This window comes from Puma concolor, chromosome B1 (assembly GCF_028749965.1).
Source record: "Puma concolor isolate L17-30 chromosome B1, mPumCon1.1.hap2, whole genome shotgun sequence".
Lineage (NCBI taxonomy): Eukaryota > Metazoa > Chordata > Mammalia > Carnivora > Felidae > Puma > Puma concolor.
Window position 1 is genome coordinate 178,624,875 of NC_141670.1, and position 23,193 is coordinate 178,648,067.

The following is a 23,193-nucleotide window of genomic DNA, read 5'->3' on the forward strand; positions in this document are numbered from 1 at the left end:
ATGAATGGAGAAGTTTAATAGTAGGAACTAAATTCTAGGCAGAGTAAGATAGAATGCTCAGAATGGAACCTTAAGGAGCAACAGGAGTTAGGGGCTGGGTGTACGATGAAAAGTGCAAGGCAAACTGAGCTGTCTGAGAACAAAGAAAAAAGCCAAAAATTTTCTGAGAAGCTGAAACAAGAATTGTTTTGAGAAGTCAAGACTCTTCCCTGTACAAATAATGCTGAGAACTCTAAACAGCAATGATTAAAAAATGTCTAATATTTCTCAAAAAAATGCTTGAAATGACACGAAAGTAATCACATCCAAATAACATTTATCTTAGTACCAAAAGATGCCTATATTATCTTCTAGCAATAACTATAAATCAGTTGTCTTTATGCTACAGTTTGTTCATTTAAGCCTGGATAGATTTTACTAGTGAATGTCGTTTGGTTCACTTCTGAGCATTTCATATCTCACAACCCAATTGTAGTTGTAGGAAAAGTCTGATATGTGTAATTTGCAGAATTATTGCTTATTTATGGTCTTTAGGAAAAAAAATTCTGTTGAAAGCACTTGCCACGATGTGAAGCAAAGCAAGCATCGGCAATAATATAGGTTCTTGTCCTTTTTTAAACATAATGCTAAATGATAAATTAGTATCAAGGACCATAACAATAAAATTTCACTTATAGAGTAGGTAGGGGGAAAAATCAAATCAGTTATTACAAAGCAGGAAACATTTCCCAGTAGCAGTTTATTCTGCAGAACACGAAAGGATAAAGTTTATTTGAGGCCATATGCTCTCCTTATTCTCACTGCTTCATAAACTGAAAAAATTAAAAGCACTCATTTTAGAACTATGCAGTACAAAACACGGTTTTGAAGGGTCTACAGATGAATGCCAAGAGGTTATCCCACAGTGAAAATAATTGGATGCCCCAGAGGTTAGCATTGTTTTTTTCCTATTTTTGAGCTTCTGTTTACTTATCTCATTTCTAGCTTTTCTATCTTCTAAAATCCTCTTAAAAAGTAAAAGTATCAGCATGGTGACTTTAAGAAAAAAATAAATAAGGCTGAGAAAGAAAGCTGTGCAAACTGAGCAGAAAAATTCATTGTGATTAAAATGTATATTTTTTCTTTTCATCTTTGAACTGAATCAATGGAGGAATAGTAAATTGTGTGTGTGTGTGTGTGTGTGTGTGTGTGTGTGTGTGTGTGTGTTTAAAGAAGGAAAACAAATTTCTAGGGACATATAACATATTAAAGAACAATTATAAGAACTTGCATTGCATTCTAACTTATTAAAATGTGATATATTTTCATGTGACTCCAAGCAATTAAAATATTGGGCCATTAAAACATGCATGGCATCCAGAATCAAGGAATTTTTACTATTAAAACCTTATTGGTAGGATATGTTGCAGCTTCCAACCTGGGGTTAGATGATTCTTCTATTACGAACTAAGAGATAGAGCCATTCAGTTTCCAATGTCACACCAGAAGGTGACACCACATGTTTTTCCTGCGTCCAGAATGTCTTTTTTTTTAAATGCTTGTGATGACTAAAGGCTTTCAGTAGGTGCTTTATTACATATATGTGTGTGCAACAAATTTCTGCAATATAGAAAACAATCAAGATAGAGACTATACTGGAGGGTGTTCTCTGGAAGTTATCTTTAAAATATCATTTTCATTTCTTTTTTTTTTTCTTACAATGTGACTTGAAATTGTATAGAGTAAGAACATTTTATAGAGTGATGGAAGCTGGTATCATTTAAAGAAAGTGAAAACATTGATCTCTGTATTGCTTGGACATTTCACAATTCCTTATTAAAGTGAAACACATAGGGGCGCCTGGGTGGCGCAGTCGGTTAAGCATCCGACTTCAGCCAGGTCACCATCTCGCGGTCCGGGAGTTCGAGCCCCGCGTCAGGCTCTGGGCTGATGGCTCAGAGCCTGGAGCCTGTTTCCGATTCTGTGTCTCCCTCTCTCTCTCCCCTCCCCTGTTCATGCTCTGTCTCTCTCTGTCCCAAAAACTAAATAAATGTTGAAAAAAAAATTTAAAAAAAATAAAATAAAATAAAGTGAAACACATAATTACCTGTTTGTTAAATAAAGGATAAATATAAATGTTTATACATATTAATTCATAGCATTATGGCTCTAGAATCCAACTACTTAAAGATGAGCTCTTGGCTCTATCAGTTATTATATAACAATGAGCAAGTTATTTTACCTATGGCTCAATTTTTTCATCAGTGAAGTGGAGAAAGTTGGGATTGTACTTGCCTCAAGTTTAGATATTAGACTATGAGTAAAGTGCTTTGAACAGTGTCTTTTGTAGAGTTAGTTCAGTACATGTTAATTTTTTTCTACATTTAATTTTAATTTACACAATTTGGAAACTATCAAATATGTCAGAAATAAATGAAAAAAAAACATATTTACCATATAAATAAATATTACAGAAATTTGAAAAAAATAAAATTTCAAATTGTCAAAAATCAAATGCTCTGAACAAAATCTAACAAAACATTTTCCAAGTTTAGAATGCTTTTTAGGGGCAGCTGGGTGGCTCAGTCAGTTAAACATCTGACTCGTGCTTTTGGTTCAGGTCATGATCTCACAGTTTCATGAGTTCAAGCCCCACCCTGGGTTCTGCACTGACAGAGTGGAGCCTGCCTGAGAGTCTCCCTTTCTCCGCCCCTCCTCTGCTTGCACTCTCTCTGTCTTTCTCTAATAATAAATAATAAATTTAAAAAAAAAACTTCAATAGAAAAATACTGCTTTTTTAGATATACAGAATACTTTCTTAAAAAGCTCTTTTAAATAAGTATCTTCAACAATCAGCCACTTCATTCATACAGTAAAACACAAGTACAATAATTCTCATTAACATAAGAGTTTAGCTGAGGTTTTCCATTATCACCTTAAATTGTTGCAGAATACTTGTCCAATAAAATTCAATATGATAGAATAATAAACCAAAATATACAAAATTAGCTAGAAGAATCCTTTATTGATTGCAGGTGATACGAATTTAAAAGAAAAATCTTATAGATACAGTTGCTGATATATTCATTCTGATTAGAAAGTAAGGAAGATATTAGATTCAAACTAATTTAAAATAAAAATTTTCTGGAGCACCTGGGTGGCCAAATCAGTTGGGTGACTAATGCTTGATTTTGACTATGGTCATGACCCCAGAGTCAGGGGAAGGGGCCCCGCACTCAGCTCTGCACTGAGCATAGAGCCTGCTTGTGATTCTCTCCTACTCCCTCTCTCTCTCAAATTAATAAGTGAATTTAAAAAAAAGAAGTCTCTCTCTCTTGCTCTCTTGTCCTTCTCCCCTGCTAGTGTTCTCTCTCTAAAATAAAAAAAATAAATAAATAAAAATTAAAAGATCTATTAAAATAACAATTTTCGATATTTTTTAAAAAAGGGATAAGAAAATATAAAAGATTTAATAAATAAACTATTTAAACAATAAAATAATTAAAATGAAAGTTATGAGAAATATCCGGAAATCTTTAGACAAAAAAACTTCCAAACAACTGAGGGACCCTAAGTAATTTGCATATATGGATAATCTGTGTTACTAAGTGGAAAGAAATCGCGTCTGTTAAAGTTTTATGAGATTGCAGTGATTCAGTCCCATCTCCAGGCTTCACTGCTAATTCTAGTTCTCTAGTCATCTCCACCACAACTGTAGTTACTTCCTCCACAGAAGTCTTGAATTTCAGCTTGTGAAAAAAAAAAAAAAATATATATATATATATGTAAGCACAATAAAATGAAATGCAATAAATTGAGTAATGCCTATATTAGAGTAACCAAATAAAATCAAAAGTAGAACAGAAATAGAGAAAATCAACCAAATTGAAGTTCGTTCTTTGATGTGATCAAAAAATTGAGACATTTAGTTAGACTTACCAAGCAAAAGGGAAAGAAGATTCAAATTACTTAAATTTGGATTGAAAGAGTGGTATAACTACCTATTTTACATGTATTAAAAAATATTTACGTAATACTGTGTGAACAGTTGTATCCCTCAAAAGTAAAAAACCTAGATGAAATCAATACTTAGAAGATGCACTGTTTAAAAGATGCAAACCACAAAAACTGACCTGAGAAGAAATACAAAGTTTGAAAAGACTTATAACAGGAATGGAGATTGAATTCATAGTCAAAACCTTTCCACAAAGGAAAAAAATCTGTCCCTTATAGCTTTATTTGTAAAATCTACCAAACAGAATCAACAGCTTCTTCACATACTAGTTCAAAAACAAAGAAGGGAACACTTCCTACCTCATGCTATGAGGTCAACATTCCTAAGAAAAGTAAGCAAAGACATTGCAAGGAAAGGCAGTGTCAGATAAATATCCCTCATGAGCATGGATTCAAAAATCCTCAGCAAAATTTTGTCAAACCAGAGCTAATAGGGTTTTTGCCAGCAATGCAAGATTGGTTTAATTTACAGAAATCGATTTGTGGAATATAGCGTGTTAGTAGAATAAATGGCAAAACGCATGATTATTTTTATGCAGAAAAATACATTTGACAAAATCCAATACCTGTCATGATAAAAATACCAAATTAGAATTAATGTGAACTTTGTCAATAAGGTACAGTTCATCATCTATGAAAGGTCCTTAGCTAATATACTTAATGCTGAAGGGTGAGAGTTTTCCCTCTAATACCAGGAATAAAACAGTATCTGCTGTCCCAACTTCTAGTCAGGGAAATCAAACAAAACAAAGGATAGACATTCAGATTCCAAGGATGAAATAAAACTATACTTTCAGATGACATGACTTAATATACAGAAAATCCTAAGGAATCTACAAAAGACAGAGTTATTAGTGTTCAGTATAATTGTAGGATAAAATCAATATATAAAATTCAGTTGTACTTTTTTACACTAAGAATGAACAATCACGTAACTAATTCCAAAAAAATTGAAATTAATTAAAGAATTTCACTTACAACAGTATGAAAGGATAAGATACTTATGAATAAATGTAACAAAAGAAATACAAGACATTTATGCAGAAAACTATAACATGCAAAAGAAATTAAAGAGCTATATAAATGGAAAGAAGTCCCATATTCATGGACTAGAAAACTTAATAGAGGGAGGATGGCAGTGGTCCCCAGGTTGATCTACAAATTGCATGCAAATCTGACCACATCCCCAACTTCCATTTTTGCAGAATTGAAAAGTTAATCCTAAAATTTATACAGAAATTAATAATAGACTAAGCCATCTTGAAAAAAAATAGCTGGAAAATTCATACTTCCTGATTTTAATACAAAACTTAAAATTTAATACAAAGATACAGTAATGAAGGCCGTGTAGAATTGGCATATGGATAGATACATAGATCAAAGGAATAAAATTGAGAGACTAGAGTAAAAACCCTAAAGTTTACGTACAAATGATTGTGTACAAGAGTGCCAAGACAATTCAACGCATAGGAATAATGTTTTCAACAAATTGGACAGCTGTATATGCACATGTTATTCAATGAAGTTGCATTCATATACAAAGATTAACACAAGTGAATCATGTACATAATAGAAAAAGTTAAAGTTCTATTAAAAAGAATATAATGTTACAGTAAAAAGTATATATTTTAAAAGAAAATATAAGAATACATCTTCTTGACATTGGATTAATCAGTTCATTCTTAAATATGAAAAAAGCTCAGGATATCAAGGAAAAATTATATGTTAGATTTCATCAAAATTAAAACATTGGTATTTTAGAGGACACAAAAAAGTAAAAGAACATACATAATAGGAGAAAGTTTTACAAATTTTATATCTGATGAGAGCCATATATCCAGAATATATGAAGGACTCTTAAGACTTAACAATAAAATGGAATAGAAATTTCAGTATTGATGAGGATTTGAAGAAATTGAGCTCTCAGAGCTTGCCTGTGGATATGTAAAATTGTGTGTTCACTTTTTAAAACTGTTTGCCAAGATGTTTCTAAATTCAAGATATTAAAAATAGCACTACTGTGTGACCCCACAATCCCACTCCAGGGAATATACCTGAGATAAATAAAAACATAGGTTTATATTAAAACTTCTACATTAATGTTTCATAGCAACATTATTGACAATAGTCAAAAGTGGAAACAATTGGATGTTTATCAGTGTGTAAATGGATAAACAGTTTGTGAAATATCCCTATGTATTTATTAAATTTAATTAGGGGCGCCTGGGGGGCTCAGTTGGTTGAGCGACTGACTTAGGCTCAGATCATGATCTCATGGTTTCTGAGTTAGATCCCGGCGTCGGGCTCTGTGCTGACAGCTCAGAGCCTGGAGCCTGCTTCTGATTCTGTGTCTCCCTCTCTTTCTGCCCCTCCCGCACTCATGCTCTGTCTTTGTCTCAGAAATAAAAAAAAAATTAAAAATAAATAAAAATAAATAAATAAAATAAATTTAATTAAAGTTTAAACATTTAAACACTGATATAACTTAAATACTGATATATATTACAACATGGATGAATCTTGGAAACAATGTCTTAAGTGAAAGAAACCAGATACAAAGGGCTACATATTATATAATCCTACTGATATGAAATATTCCGAATTGGCAAATGCATACCAATAGTAAGCACATTAGCATTTCCCATGAGCAATGGGCAGTAGGCTATGAGGAGTAACTGCTAACAGGTATGGGATTTCTTTATGTTGTGATGTAAATGTTCTCCAGTTAAGTAGGAGGGATTATTACACAACTCTGTGAATACACTAAAAGACTGAATTGTACATTTCAAACTGGGAAGTTTTGTATTAGTTATATATCAATATGCTATTATTAAAAAGGAAAATATCAACCGTGTCTAGTTTGAGAACCGTCCCTTATTATAATCTAGCAAGCTGCAAAGACTTTTGTTGCCAAAGCGACATTTTGGATAAGACTTAATATTATAAACATCCTTTTAGGCCCATATATGAAAAGGTAATAATAAAAGGGGAGACTGGGTGGCACAGTGGATTAAGGGACTGACTCTTGGTTCAGCTCAGGTCTTGATCTGGTATTTTGGGAGACGAAGCCCTCTCATTATACTGTGTGTGGCAGCCCGGAGCCTGCTTGGGCTTCTCTCCCTCTCGCTGCCTCTCCTCCACTTGCACACGTGTGTATTTATCTCAAAACAAATAAACTTTTTTAAAAAGTAGTAATAAGGATAAAAGGAAGAAAACAAGAAGGAAGATGGGAGGGAGGGAGGAAGGGATGGGAAAATAAATTACATTGAGAAAAATAAAAGTAAGAATTTTTGTTTGCTTCCCTGTTTAAATATTCTATGTAATTCATACTTGTGACTTTCTGAAGGAAGAGATGTATTGTTGAAGAATTTGAGGCATTGAGATATTCCTAAAACTTGCCTAAAATTGCAGAGCTATTAAATGTTAGAGCTATAAGGTAAATCGAGGGAATATTGTTCTAGTGTCCTTCGGCTTAACAGGTGAGAGGATTTGACATAGGGTGTCTGTGAAGATAAATCTTTTCTGAATAAAGGTATGTAGAAGTTAGCATGGGACAATCAAATAGAGATGATCTGTCGGAAACTAGCCTTAGGTTTATTTGACTAAAGGAGAGGGAGAAGAGCACATTGTTAATAAGCCGTGGACTCTTGAATCATCATGTCTGACTCTGTATCCGGTCTCTGCCACATATTAATTCAATCAGGTTGGGGCTTTATTTCTCTTCTCCATAATATACAAAATAATAATGTCTAACTTAAAAGGTTGAGTATGATATGTACATAGTTTAAAAGACTGTGATAACAAAGACTGACTGCTGGCTCTTTTCTGTAAGGAAGATACATTTTGTTGTCATCACTATGCAAGTAGTTAGTTGAGGTTTGGGGAGAGCACAGAATTATGCAAGGAGAAAATGTATGAGGAGACCTAAACTGAAACCTGGAGACATTTATTATGGTTTTGATTTGTTTTCAGTTAACTATGGTTTTAATTTGATTAAAGGTATATAGTAGAACTACATTTAGACTTCAGTAGTACCAGATTAAAATTATTTTTGCTGTATTATTTGGCCAAATAAAAGGAGATATAATTTGACAGCAAAAGCAATTTTATAGTGGTTATTCTTGAAGAGCGGTTATGACATGGTAAAAGGTTCTGACTATAATAACTGAAAGTAGGTACTAAATTTGAAGAAATGCTTTGGAAGAAGATTTTTGATAGATGGGATATGGCTGACTAAGGAAAAGATGAAATCAAAGATGACTATATATTTAATAGCCTGGAGAGCCAGGAGTATAATGATGATATTGACAGTGATAGGAACACAGAGAAGATAGAGAAAATAATGAGCTTGGCTATAGATATGTAAAGTTTAAGTGTCAGCAGGATATTCAAGTAGAGATATCTTGCAGACCGCCAAAAATGAGGGCTTAGAGAGCACATAGAGATTAACTTTCCTTTTGCAGCTTTGTGTGTTACTTTCATCTTTTAAATTTTATTTCCCTTGGTGATTTGGCCATGCAATTTCTTTACTATTACTTTTTATTACTTCATATTATACATATCTGGAAGTATTTTAAGTTGCCTTTTTTTTTTTTTTTTTAGTAAAAGACCATTATTTTCTCATATTTCTGTGACAACATGGAGGGTTTTTTTAATTCATTTTTTCCTGTTTACTTTGAAAAAGTTACGATACTGTTAATATTTAGCAGAATTTGTTAAGTCTATGGACATGCATGCTCACACACAGACATGCACAAATCTAGTCCAGCAGAGTTTGCATATTTTCAATTATTTGTCAAGAGCTTTTCCTTATGTTTTCTTGTGTTTTTGACCTAGTTTCTTTGGCTATATTGATTTGTGTAAACGTTAGAATATATGGTATTATTTCAAAAGTTCTAGAAGCTTCAGGAGGACACTGTCAAGTACAAGATGATGACTAAAATCCTTCTAGAAGGTCATCAAGTTAAATCAAGTATATAGTTTTCTACAATTCCCAAACCTCTAAAGTTCATAATAGTTTAAGCTGACGTCTACACAAAAGTGCAGATAAAGAATCCAAAAATATGCTTTATAAGAATAGAATGAATAGACTCATGGACACTGAACAGGTGAGTTGAAGATCTATCAAAATAGAAATGAATATTGCAGAAATTGGTTCATGAAAAGTAAATTTCAATAATTGCTTAGTATGTCATTATTTATAAGCTTTAGCAATGTTTTCAGGGCAGGGAAAGTCAGTGTTTCTGTTCATCTGTTCTCATCAAAGAAAGAGGGGCTCCTGGGTGGTTCAGTCTGTTAAGCGTCCAACTCTTTTTTTTTTTTTAATGTTTATTTTATTTTTGAGAGAGACAGGGCATGAGCAGGGGAGGAGCGGAGAGAGAGGGACACACAGAATCCAAAGCAGGCTCCAGACTCTGAGCTGTCAGCACAGAGCAGGATCCAGGGCTCAAACTCAGGAGCTGTGAGATCATGACCTGATCTGAAGTTGGATGCTTAACCGAGACACGCAGGCACCCCAGTGTCCGACTCTTGATTTCAGTTCAAGTCATGATCTCACAGTTCGTGAGTTCAAGCCCCATATCAGGTTCTGCTTTGACAGTGTGGAGCCTGCTTGAGCTGCTTTCTCTGTCCCTCTCTCTGCCCCTCCCCCCCCCAACTCCCTCTCTCTCTCTCTCTCTCTCTCTCGTCCCCCCCAAAAATAAATAAATAAACTTTTAAAAAAGAAAACTAATTGCTGTATTATTTTCTAGGGCTTTGGACCACACATCTATTAGCTGGCCTTTTTCCTTCAAGTTATCCAAATGGATAAATAAATATTTTCATTTTAAGAAACCTATGATATCCAAATTAAATCATCCACTACAACAATTTTCTATTCAAAAATAAAATATTTAGTTCTTCAGAATTCTAGTTCTCTAATATTATATATCATTAAGATATATAATATCACTAAGGTATATAATATTTATATCAGGGGTTGTTATTTTTTTTTTTTAATATCCACAGCTTTCTACATGAGCGGCCACTAGGGGTTAAACAATATACGCCAAGAAACTGCACAAACCTAGAAAAAAATTGATAGCTGAAACATTTTACTGAGGGTTTTTAACTTTGGTATAAAATCCAGGTAATGATTTTCAGCTTTGAAGGTGTTGCAGGGAAAAAAAAAAAAAAGTTGCATTTAATACTGAAACTCACCATGCTCCCAGGTTTTCAAACCAATAATTGGAGGACCTGGTTTCACAGATAAAGCAAGACAGTTTTTCATGGAGATTCCACATATACTTCTATTCTTTACTGCAGTAATATTGCCCCTCAGCAAAGTTTTGATGGTTTTGTTCTCTGATCACCTGCCTTTCTCCCTCCCTTGCAACGACAGTTAGTGTTCCCAATATTGTTTTCTTTGTCACTAGCTGATGTGTTTGTGTCAAGCAAAGGAGACATCACCTTTCATACAAGAAAAATTTTTGAGGCATAGAATCGTGCAGGATGCTTCTGAGGCCTTAGCAATGAATGGGTGAACCACTGGTCACCACCTGACTGTAATGTCATCTTAAACCTGGATGTCCTTGGGACTTTAGACATTTTAAAGATGCATAAGTATTTTAAATAGAAATAAACTCTGACTTCATAAAAAAAAAAGAAAGAAAAACGCTTAGAAAATTCAAGAAATGACATTCAACAATACGGTGACAGGATAGCAATATGGGTTGCACAGAGTTTTCATTCACTAAAAGTAATGAAACTGTGTCAAGGCTCTATACTTCACACTATGTAAACTAGACTTCAATAAAAAATAAGAAAAATGTTTAAAATCTTTGTATGACTTATATGTCCCATCAAAGAATTTTTTTAGCATGATATTTTGTTTTAAGATTTATTTGCTCTTAGCTCTTTTAAGGTATATTTTACAGTAAATATTTGTCATTGAAAAGGTTGGCCTGATGAATGCTATTATTTATGTGATATAAAAAGGATTACACCAAGAAGTACCGTGTAACATATTTAGAAAGCCCAACAATAAACCTTGCCAAAACATAGTGCTCACAGAAAATAAAATACTACTAACATCTCATGATTATTTATTAAGTCTACTCTGTAAGAAATATATTCAGATTATTATTTTCTACTTGAATTATTTGCCTAGCTGCTGTAGAATGCAGCAGCTTTGAAAATGGTTTTGAATATAGTTGCAAATCAGAACTCAGACAATGTTCGGAAAGCACAAATATAGCAGTTTATTATATATAGAGTTAGCACCAGTTATAAATATAGTTATTATATAATATAAAGATCTATAAATAGGATAAAAGGCTAAGAAAAATAGGTTGGTTTAGAAATTTAGAAATATATTTGTTTAAGATATTCATTCATAATTTACTATAGGTAGACACTATTTGAAACTTTGGGGATTTGGTAATTAAGAAAAGAATTTAAAAAATTTGTTAAAACATCATAATCATGAAATAAAAATTAAAAAAAAATAAATAATAATATACACTATAAAGGGAAGAAAAGACAGTGGACTAAGAGGAAATAAGAGTGATGTAAAATGACCCTCCAAACAGACTGGTTAGGAAAGCCATCTCTGAGGATGTAATATTAGAATTGAGGTCTGATAATGAGAGAAAAATACAATAAAGATTTGGCAAAGATTGTTTCCAACAGAGGGAATGTGAGACAGTAGAGTACTATTATCTTCTCTGAATATTTTCAATTTCAAATTCTGTCGAAGTGTTATATGACAAAAAGAAAACAAAAAACTCTTTGTCGATAGATTTCTTGATATAATACATTTTAAAATATAATCCATGTAGCAAATTGGCTATAACTACTAATATATCCAGAGTTTTGCTGCTTTTTCTCCCTCTTACTTTTACCATCATTGTTCACACTCACATCTTCTAGTACCTACATTAACACAATAGTCAACCAACTGGTATCCTGTTGTCCCCTATTTTCAACACAGAGACTGTGGTATTCCATTTAGAAATGAGGTGAAACCATATAATTTCTTTGTTCAAAATCATGCAGTTTCTCCCCATTACTCAGAGCAAAAGGCCAAGTTCTAGCAACTGTTTTCAAGGATCCATGCAGTCTGGCCCACTACTCTCCTAATCCAGCGATAGTGCCTCTCTTATTCTTTCAGGAAAACATCAGGCTTGCTCCTAATTTAGGGACTTGGCACTGGCTTTTGCTGTGCTTGAAATATTTCCTCTTGAGATATCTACTGGCTATTGATTCATTTCTATACAGCCTTGACCCAAATTTTACCTTTCTCTTTACCCCACCAAGCAGTCTCATGACTCTTACTTGGCTCCATTTTATCCCAGAACATTTATCATTGTCTAACTACTATGCAATTTATATATTTCATTTGTTTGTTTTATGTCTCCTCACTTAGAATTTAATCTTCATAACTTCTTGGTTTGTTAATTAAGGTGTTCCAAGTGTCTAGAATAGTGATTATCACAGAACTGGTCCTTAATACATATATTTTGGTTGCATAAAATGGCAGAGTAAAAGAAATTAAATGTTTTATCCATATACAATGCGAAGCAAAGATTATTTGTGGTAAGTTCTGCATTATTTATATACATGTAATATCAGCTTTATCCTTATTATGTTGATTCAATATTGCACCTTGTTATTTCTGACTTAGGATCTGGCAGGATAAAAACTGAGGATGGGGCACCTGGATGGCTTAGTTGATTGAGCATCCCACCCTTGACTTCACCTCAGGTCATGATCCCAGGGTCATGGGATCAAACCTTGCATCAGGCTCTGCACTGAGTGCGGAGCCTGCTTAAGATCCCCTCTCCCCTGACCTTTCCCCCTCCCTCTCTAAAAACAAAAAATGAGGATAATTGAAAACTAATCAGCATACTAATAATTCCTTAAATATTTTTCAAAATTGAAAGTAACTATAATCTACAGCAGCTATGTCTTTTAGTTTTGATTCAGTTGACTGGGTTGGTATTATATGCAGCTGTATTTCCCAACACTGAAACCCATGCCTCTGATGCTGGAGTATAAGGGGGCATAACTGGAAACTGCATGGGGGCACACTCCACACATACATGAACAAATGCTCCATGTGAAGGATATCTTTAAGTATGGTGAACCCTCTGGGGACCCCTGTAGAAAACAATGTCACACAAATGGCTAACTGCTAAAAGGTAGCATGGACTTGCTCTGAGAAATGGTAACAGTAGACATGACAGAAACCGATTTGGGGTAAAAACAAATAAATAACTTCGTAGCCTTTCAGCATCCAGCTAATGGACACCAGTAGGACCTCCAAGAAGAGACTGTGTCTCTCTACTAATAGGTCCCTCTGTGACCATACAGGGCACTCGTACTGGGGAGTGAAGAATAGGGAAGTCACTTAATTTCTCTGTCCACATACCCTGCAGAGCTTTCTTGGTCCACAATTTTCAAAACTCTCTTATACTTCTGGATATTGCTTTCCCTCAGGGAGAAAAGTATATCAGAACATCAAAAGTTACTCTAGTTGTTTGAAATAACTTTTTTAGGAAAGAGTAAGCCAACAATTTAATAGAAGAGGTCAGATGATCACAACACTTGTGGAAAAAGTATATTCTATCTAGTATCTATAAAGCTGTACAAGAAGATTTTAATAATGCATGATGTTCTTTGGGTTATAGGTAAAAAAGCAAATAGCAAAGCATAAATAATAAAATGGATCCAACAGAGTTCATGTAAATATTTGTCTAACATTGTACAATCATTGCCCAGACCCAAAGTGATATTCACAGGTTCAGAGGGCAACCGACTGTCATACTTAAATATTTCCTATTTCAAAACCTTCTGTGGCTTTCAAGGTAGATGCATTGATGTATCTTGAACTTGAAATGTCAATATGTACACATGTGAGATATCAGGATCTCTAAAACTGTTTTTATTTCAGCAGAAGAATCAAAAAGCGGATGACACCTGAAGAAAGGGCATTTTGAAGATACACTGAAACATAAAAACTCTATGTTATAGTACAACTGGTCTTTTCAGAGCTACCCAAAATTATACTCTGGGTGCAGAAGGTAGATATTTCTTCAGTGTTTGTGGCAAAACTGGTGGTTGTTAATTGAATATCTGTGGTTATATTCTTACACAGAACAAAGCCACTTTTGTTTGCTACTTCCCAACTAGTTTGAAAAATGCATGCATTGACATCTAAGAGTTGAAATTCAATATGAAACGATCACAAGAGACGATGGATTGTGTCTAATATTAGCTAGACAAAAGTAGTTGTCTTAAAAATAGATTCCCAATTAAGCTGTAAATTCTTCTCCCATTATTGTTTTTTCCTTCTAATCTTAGAGTTCATGTGCTGGTATATATATATTTTTTTTTCTGTAACATGTTTCATAGTTGTTATCATAACAATGGATTCTCCCTGATTTTTCATGCTTATTTAAGTCATTAACACTTCAGAGGTAAGCCTGTGATCTTTCCTCTTACTTACCTTCAGCACCTCCCATTCTATTACGGCACACATTTTACACCTCACAGGTATCTATAGCAATATAAACAACAAATAAATGGTTAGATACATTATTAATATATCTTTAGAATAACTTAGCATACCCAATTGCTTTCTAATTTAACTATTTCATTTATTCATAAACATAAACATATTTGCTATATGTCTATTAATGCCAGGTGCTAAGAAGCCAACTATTTACATGACCCAATACCAATACCAAGTGTCTAGAATCTAAACACAAGGAGATAAGTTTATAAAATATACTATAGTGGAGGGGTGCCTGGGTGGCGCAGTCAGTTAAGCGTCCGACTTCAGCCAGGTCACGATCTCGCAGTCTGTGAGTTCGAGCCCCGCGTCAGGCTCTGGGCTGATGGCTCAGAGCCTGGAGCTTGTTTCCGATTCTGTCTCCCTCTCTCTCTGCCCCTCCCCCGTTCATGCTCTGTCTCTCTCTGTCCCAAAAATAAAAATAAAACGTTGAAAAAAAATATAGTGGCACGAAAACATATGCCACTATATAAAGTGGGATTTAAGAAATACAATGTCAAAAAAAAAAAAAAAAGAAATACAATGTCATTTATATCTATCTGTGAAGACGAGGAAAGACCTTACAGCTGAGTCTTGAAAGTGTGAAAGCATGACATATTGAAACACATGACAGGTGTATGAGAAACGTGAACAAAGGAAACAGAAATGTATAATGGATATTTTGGGGAAATATGAGTTTCAAGAGTTCTATTTTGGCACCACAGGGCATGGAAGGATGACATCAGAGACACATGCATAGAAAAGTTCAACTCTGGTGTGCTAGACATTAAGATAGAAGTCATATGATTAATATTTCAGTTAATTATAGGGAATCTGACATAAAACAATATCATATTAATGGGAAAGATGTGGCAAAAAAAAAAGAAGTCCAGAATATGGGATACTCACCAAGAAGCACAAACTTTGTGAGGTCAAACAGGAGGTAAGGTCATCTAATAGGACAGGAAAAAAAAAAATGGAAACAAAAAGAATGAAAAATCATCTTTCCCTTGTTTATATAGGTGGGGTTGGGATTCTGGGACTTTTTAAAGAATGAGGCTTGTATGTGAGGGCAGTCTGTCACATCTGTCACTCCATTGATCTCTAGGATTGATTCAGCTGATCTGGCTGGCTAGGCTGGTGTTCCCTTTTACTCTCTGCTCATGTGTATTCCCGGTGAAGTTGTATGTTGGGCCAAAGAAGACAACGTCCCCCTGTAGAGAAGAATCAATCTTTGGTCAAGGGTGTATCAGTAACTACACTTCTGTTAGAACCTCCATACAAACTTTTACTGTCCATTTGTAGGAGAATGCAGTCAAGCTTCCTTAAAAGGCCAACAAAACAAAACAAAACAACAATAAACAAACAAAAACACAGAAACAAACATATTTGCGATTGCTCTGAGGAAAGACAGAACAAAGATATTATTTGGTCTGAGATAATTTTTAGACATTTGAATTCACTTTTTCTTTTCTGTGAAAATAATGAATCCCAAGGAGATTGCTAGAAATTTTCAAGTTTCCACAGGTAATTAATAAGGGGAAAAAACAAATTCCAACGTTTCTAAAATTGTGTATGGTTTTATTCCTTAGAAACAAGCAAACAAAAAGAAGTAGCATCATATGTTATATGTAATCTCATTTTAAGACAATTTTAGAGAAATTTTAGGTTTGTAGCAAAAAAGAAAGAAAGAAAGAAAGAAAGAAAGAAAGAAAGAAAGAAAGAAAGAAAGAAAGAAAGAAAAAGAAAGAAAGAAAGAAAGAAAGAAAGAAAGAAAGAAAGAAAGAAAGAAAGAAAGAAAGAAAGAAGGAAGGAAGGAAAGAAAGAGATTTCCTGTATACCCCCTGTATTAGCCTCCTCTATTTTCAGCATCACTTACTTCAATGGTACATTTTGTTATATTGACACATCTTTATCACCCAAATCCATAGTTTACCTTTGAATTCACTCTTCCTGTCCATTCTGTGGATTTGGACAAATATATAATATTTGTGTCCATTATTATAATATTATACAGAGTAATTTCACTGACCTAAGAATTATCTGTACTCTGCCTATATATCTCCCTCCCCACTGCAAATCCCTACTGATAATCATTTTTAGTTAATTTCTTACCTGGTGTGATATAAGAGTCAAAATTTATTCCTTGCATATGATTATCCAATTGTCCCAATGTCATTTGTTAAAAACATAACTCTATTCCCCATTGAGTTATCTTGGCACCTTTTTTGAAAACTCATTGCCTATGAATGTGTTTATTTCTGGACTTTCAATTTTACTTCATTGATCTATGTGTTTATCCTCAATCTAGTATCACATTGTATTAAATTTGTAGAGCAGTTTGGGGGATTATCTTGCCATTAAACAATATGAAGTTTTCCAGTCATAAATGTGGTAAGTTTCCCCATTTCGTTACATGTTCTTTAATTTCTTTCAATGATGTTTTGTAGTTTTAAGCTTACAAGTAAATGCTTTATTTGATTTATTTATTCCTGAGTATGTAATTATTTTGATGGCATAAATAGAATTATCAGTTTTAATTTCAATTATTTATGGGTAATGTGTAGAAATACAACTAGTTTTAGTATACTAATGATATATTCTGGGAAATTGCTGAACTCATTTGTTAGCTCTGTTTTTTGTGGATTGCTTAGTATTTTCCAATTTTCAGAATGAATAATTTCAATTGAGCTATCGTCAACTCCACTGATATTTTTTTTTCCCTGCCTGATCAAATTTTCAGTTGACCTCCTCTAGTGAATTTTTCATTGTAATTATTGAAATTTTCAACTCCAGAATTGCTGTTTTTTAATTTCTATATTTTTCTTGATATTTGTTTGTTGAAACACTGTTCCCATACTTTTTTTTTTTAATTCAGTAGACATTGTTTTTAATTTTTTAAGTATAATTAACATACAATGTTATGTTAGTTCCAGGTGTACAATATAAAGATTCAACAATCCTACACATTACTCAGGGCTCATCCTGATAAATGTACTCTTAATCCCCTTTGCCTTTTCACCCATACACCACCCACCTCCCCTCTAGAAACCAACATTTTGTTCCCTATATGTAAGAGGGTTTTTTTTTTTTTTTCAGTTTGTCTGTTTTTTTTTTTTTTCCCCTTTGTTCAGTAAGCATTGCTTTTGTTAGTTCTTTGAACATATTTAAAATAACTGATTTAAAGCCTTTGTTTATTAAGTTCCACATCTGCATCTCCTCAGGGACAGTTTCTATGGAATAAGTTCTTGTGTATATGGGCCATATTTTCTTGTTGGTTTTACATGTGTCATAATTTTTTGGTTGAAAATAAACATTTTTAAATAATATAAACATTAGCATCATCTCCCCAAGGATTTTTGCTATTGCTGTTTATTATAGGTTTGCTTTGTTGTTTCTTTGTTTGGTCTAGTGACTTTTCCATAATGATGCTGTCAAGTCTGTATTCCTTCTCATGTGTGTTAACTGAGGTCTCTGTTTAGTTAAAATTTAGTGGTTAGCTAATGATTGGACAGAGGGGTTTTTTAACTGAAACCAATAATTTCCCCAAACTTTGTGGACAAATTCTGTGTGAATGTAGGTTGATGTGACGTGGACTGGGAGTGAATGGTCAAGAAAGAATTCTTGAGATATTTTCAGGTGAAAAAGATGTATTAAAGCACAAGGACAGGACCCTTGGGCAGAAAGAACCGCCCTGTGATTATGAGGAGTGATTGATTATATACTTATATGTTGGAGGGTAGAGATAAAGGAAATCTCTAAAAGCACTTTCATATGTTAAAGAAGACTTACAGGATCCTTAACTATTGTCAAGGTAAGGTTGCTTTTTTGTCTCCAGCAAAGCATTAACATTAAGGCAGTTGTGAATTCCTTGAGAAAATCATACTCTGCCTGCCTCAGGTATTTACCAATGGGCTTCAACTTGTAAGGAAATTTAATTTTGTCTATACTTCTTTCGCCTTTGTTCTCCTCATCATAGGTCATGTCTTCAATGCTCAGCCTGACTTTGACAACCCTGGCTTAGATTTGACTTCTTACTCAGGTGTGCCCTAAAGTTTACCTGTAAAGTAAAGATTAGGGCCTTCTCAGTTCTTCCCTAATTTGTGTATAGCTCTGTGTAGGCAAAAAGCTTTCTGTATCCTAGATTCCGAGGAATTATAGAACTTCATGAAACCCCTGTGAACACTTCATTACCCTGATTTTCCTTTAAAGGGTTTTGGTTAGTCAACTGTTTGTTCCAACTCTTATTCACAGTCTTAAACTGTGAAGTTTAACAATTGTCTATAATTGTTTTCAAAAATGCCCCTGAGGAAATAGATTTCACATAGAGTGAGCTCTAAGTCAGTTCAATACAAAGAGCCTTGTAACTAGTGTCTTCCAGGAAAACCACCAGATCAGTAAAATAGACAGTTCTCTTGGAAAGAGCTTTGAAGGAGCTTCAGCCTTATACATTTCCTTCCAATGTCCTTAAGGCTGCTGGTTTTCACCATGAACGTGGATTGTTATTTTTCAAGGCTCACTTGCAGCTGTGGGATGGAGAATGGGACCAGGACAAGTTACAGTACAATAAAGTTCACAGTTATTGCCAAGATTCAGTTATTTTTCTTGAATAAACACTCCTGGATTGTTGCAAGCCTTTGGTTAATTTCCAGAGCTCTGAAAAAGTTGATTACGACAATTCCTGCTAGTTTTCTTGCTTTTATGAAGGAGAGAATTTGGTGGGATCCTTACGTCACCATTTTTGCTGACATCTATAAAGTGGAAATAGAATGTACTAAATTCAGTTGTGACAATTTCCATTTTTTCATTTAGTGCACTGTTTTGAAAAATAATATATGCTTCCCTAATTAGTACAACTTCAAAAATGACAGTATTCTATCATATTTGCTTCTATAAAATGTAGTGCTATTAGGTAAATTATTACATAGTTTATTATTCTGGATATACAATCATGGTTAAGCTTTCCAGAATACATACAAAATATACATATGCAGTTTGTTTGTTTTTTTGTTTTTTTTTAATTTTCTTTTTATTTATATATGAAATTTATTGTCAAATTGGTTTCCATACAACACCCAGTGCTCATCCCAAAAGGTGCCCTCCTCAATACCCATCACCCACCCTCTCCTCCCTCCCACCCCCCCATCAACCCTTAGTTTGTTCTCAGTTCTCAACAGTCTCTTATGCTTTGGCTCTCTCCCACTCTAACCTCTTTTTTTTTTTTTTTTCCTTCCCCTCCCCCATGGATTCCTGTTAAGTTTCTCAGGATCCACATAAGAGTGAAACCATAGGGTATCTGTCTTTCTCTGTATGGCTTATTTCACTTAGCATCACACTCTCCAGTTCCATCCACGTTGCTACAAAAGGCCATATTTCATTTTTTCTCATTGCCACGTAGTATTCCATTGTGTATATAAACCACAATTTCTTTATCCATTCATCAGTTGATGGACATATAGGCTCTTTCCATAATTTGGCTATTGTTGAGAGTGCTGCTATGAACATTGGGGTACAGGTGCCCCTATGCATCAGTACTCCTGTGTCCCTTGGATAAATTCCTAGCAGTGCTATTGCTGGGTGATAGGGTAGGTCTATTTTTAATTTTCTGAGGAACCTCCACACTGCTTTCCAGAGCAGCTGCACCAATTTGCATTCCCACCAACAGTGCAAGAGGGTTCCCGTTTCTCCACATCCTCTCCAGCATCTATAGTCTCCTGATTTCTTCATTTTGGCCACTCTGACTGGCGTGAGGTGATACCTGAGTGTGGTTTTGATTTGTACTTCCCTGATAAGGAGCGACGCTGAACATCTTTTCATGTGCCTGTTGGCCATCCGGATGTCTTCTTTAGAGAAGTGTCTATTCATGTTTTCTGCCCATTTCTTCACTGGGTTATTTGCTTTTCGGGTGTGGAGTTTGGTGAGCTCTTTATAGATTTTGGATACTAGCCCTTTGTCCGATATGTCATTTGCAAATATCTTTTCCCATTCCGTTGGTTGCCTTTTACTTTTCTTGGTTGTTTCCTTTGCTGTGCAGAAGCTTTTTATCTTCATAAGGTCCCAGTAATTCACTTTTGCTTTTAATTCCCTTGCCTTTGGGGATGTGTCGAGGAAGAGATTGCTACGGCTGAGGTCAGAGAGGTCTTTTCATGCTTTCTCCTCTAAGGTTTGGATGGTTTCCTGTCTCACATTCAGGTCCTTGATCCATTTTGAGTATATTTTTGTGAATGGTGTCAGAAAGTGGTCTAGTTTCAACCTTCTGCATGTTGCTGTCCAGTTCTCCCAGCACCATTTGTAAAAGAGACTGTCTTTTTTCCATTGGATGTTCTTTCCTGCTTTGTCAAAGATGAGTTGGCCATACGTTTGTGGGTCTAGTTCTGGGGTTTCTATTCTATTCCATTGGTCTATGTGTCTGTATTTGTGCCAATACCATGCTGTCTTGAGGATGACAGCTTTGTAGTAGAGGCTAAAGTCTGGGATTGTGATGCCTCCTGCTTTGGTCTTCTTCTTCAAAATTACTTTGGCTATTCGGGGCCTTTTGTGGTCCCATATGAATTTTAGGATTGCTTGTTCTAGTTTCGAGAAGAATGCTGGTGCAATTTTGATTGGGATTGCATTGAATGTGTAGATAGCTTTGGGTAGTATTGACATTTTGACAATATTTATTCTTCCAATCCATGAGCAGGAAATGTCTTTCCATTTCTTTAAATCTTCTTCAATTACCTTCATAAGCTTTCTATAGTTTTCAGCATACAGATCCTTTACATCTTTGGTTAGATTTATTCCTAGGTATTTTATGCTTCTTGGTGCAATTGTGAATGGGATCAGTTTCTTTATTTGTCTTTCTGTTGCTTCATTGTTAGTGTATAAGAATGCAACTGATTTCTGTACATTGATTTTGTATCCTGCAACTTTGCTGAATTCATGTATCAGTTCTAGCAGACCTTTGGTGGAGTCTATCGGATTTTCCATGTATAATATCATGTCATCTGCAAAAAGCGAAAGCTTGACTTCATCTTTGCCAATTTTGATGCCTTTGATTTCCTTTTGTTGTCTGATTGCTGATGCTAGAACTTCCAGCACTATGTTAAACAACAGCGGTGAGAGTGGGCATCCCTGTCGTGTTCCTGATCTCAGGGAAAAAGCTCTCAGTTTTTCCCCGTTGAGGATGATGTTAGCTGTGGGCTTTTCATAAATGGCTTTTATGATCTTTAAGTATGTTCCTTCTATCCCGACTTTCTCAAGGGTTTTTATTAAGAAAGGGTGCTGGATTTTGTCAAAGGCCTTTTCTGCATCGATTGACAGGATCATATGGTTTTTCTCTTTTTTTTTGTTAATGTGATGTATCACGTTGATTGATTTGCGAATGTTGAACCAGCCCTGCATCCCAGGAATGAATCCCACTTGATCATGGTGAATAATTCTTTTTATATGCCATTGAATTCGATTTGCTAGTATCTTATTGAGAATTTTTGCATCCATGTTCATCAGGGATATTGGCCTGTAGTACTCTTTTTTTACTGGGTCTCTGTCTGGTTTAGGAATCAAAGTAATACTGGCTTCATAGAATGAGTCTGGAAGTTTTCCTTCCCTTTCTATTTCTTGGAATAGCTTGAGAAGGATAGGTATTATCTCTGCTTAAACGTCTGGTAGAACTCCCCTGGGAAGCCATCTGGTCCTGGACTCTTATTTGTTGGGAGATTTTTGATAACCGATTCAATTTCTTCGCTGGTTATGGGTCTGTCCAAGCTTTCTATTTCCTCCTGATTGAGTTTTGGAAGAGTGTGGGTGTTCAGGAATTTGTCCATTTCTTCCAGGTTGTCCAATTTGTTGGCATATAATTTTTAATAGTATTCCCTGATAATTGTTTGTATCTCTGAGGGATTGGTTGTAATCATTCCATTTTCATTCATGATTTTATCTATTTGGGTCATCTCCCTATTCTTTTTGAGAAGCCTGGCTAGAGGTTTGTCAATTTTGTTTATTTTTTCAAAAAACCAACTCTTGGTTTCGTTGATCTGCTCTACAGTTTTTTTAGATTCTATATTGTTTATTTCTGCTCTGATCTTTATTATTTCTCTTCTTCTGCTGGGTTTAGGCTGCCTTTGCTGTTCTGCTTCTAGTTCCTTTAGGTGTGCTGTTAGATTTTGTATTTGGGATTTTTCTTGTTTCTTGAGATAGGCCTGGATTGCAATGTATTTTCCTCTCAGGACTGCCTTCGCTGCATCCCAAAGCGTTTGGATTGTTGTATTTTCATTTCCGTTTGTTTCCATATATTTTTTAATTTCTTCTCTAATTGCCTGGTTGACCCACTCATTCGTTAGTAGGGTGTTCTTTAACCTCCATGCTTTTGGAGGTTTTCCAGACTTTTTCCTGTGGTTGATTTCAAGCTTCATAGCATTGTGGTCTGAAAGTATGCATGGTATGATTTCAATTCTTGTAAACTTATGAAGGGCTGTTTTGTGACCCAGGATATGATCTATCTTGGAGAATGTTCCATGTGCACTCGAGAAGAAAGTATATTCTGTTGCTTTGGGATGCAGAGTTCTAAATAGATCTGTCAAGTCCATCTGATCCAATGTCTCATTCAGGGCCCTTGTTTCTTTATTGACCGTGTGTCTAGATGATCTATCCATTTCTGTAAGTGGGGTGTTAAAGTCCCCTGCAATTAC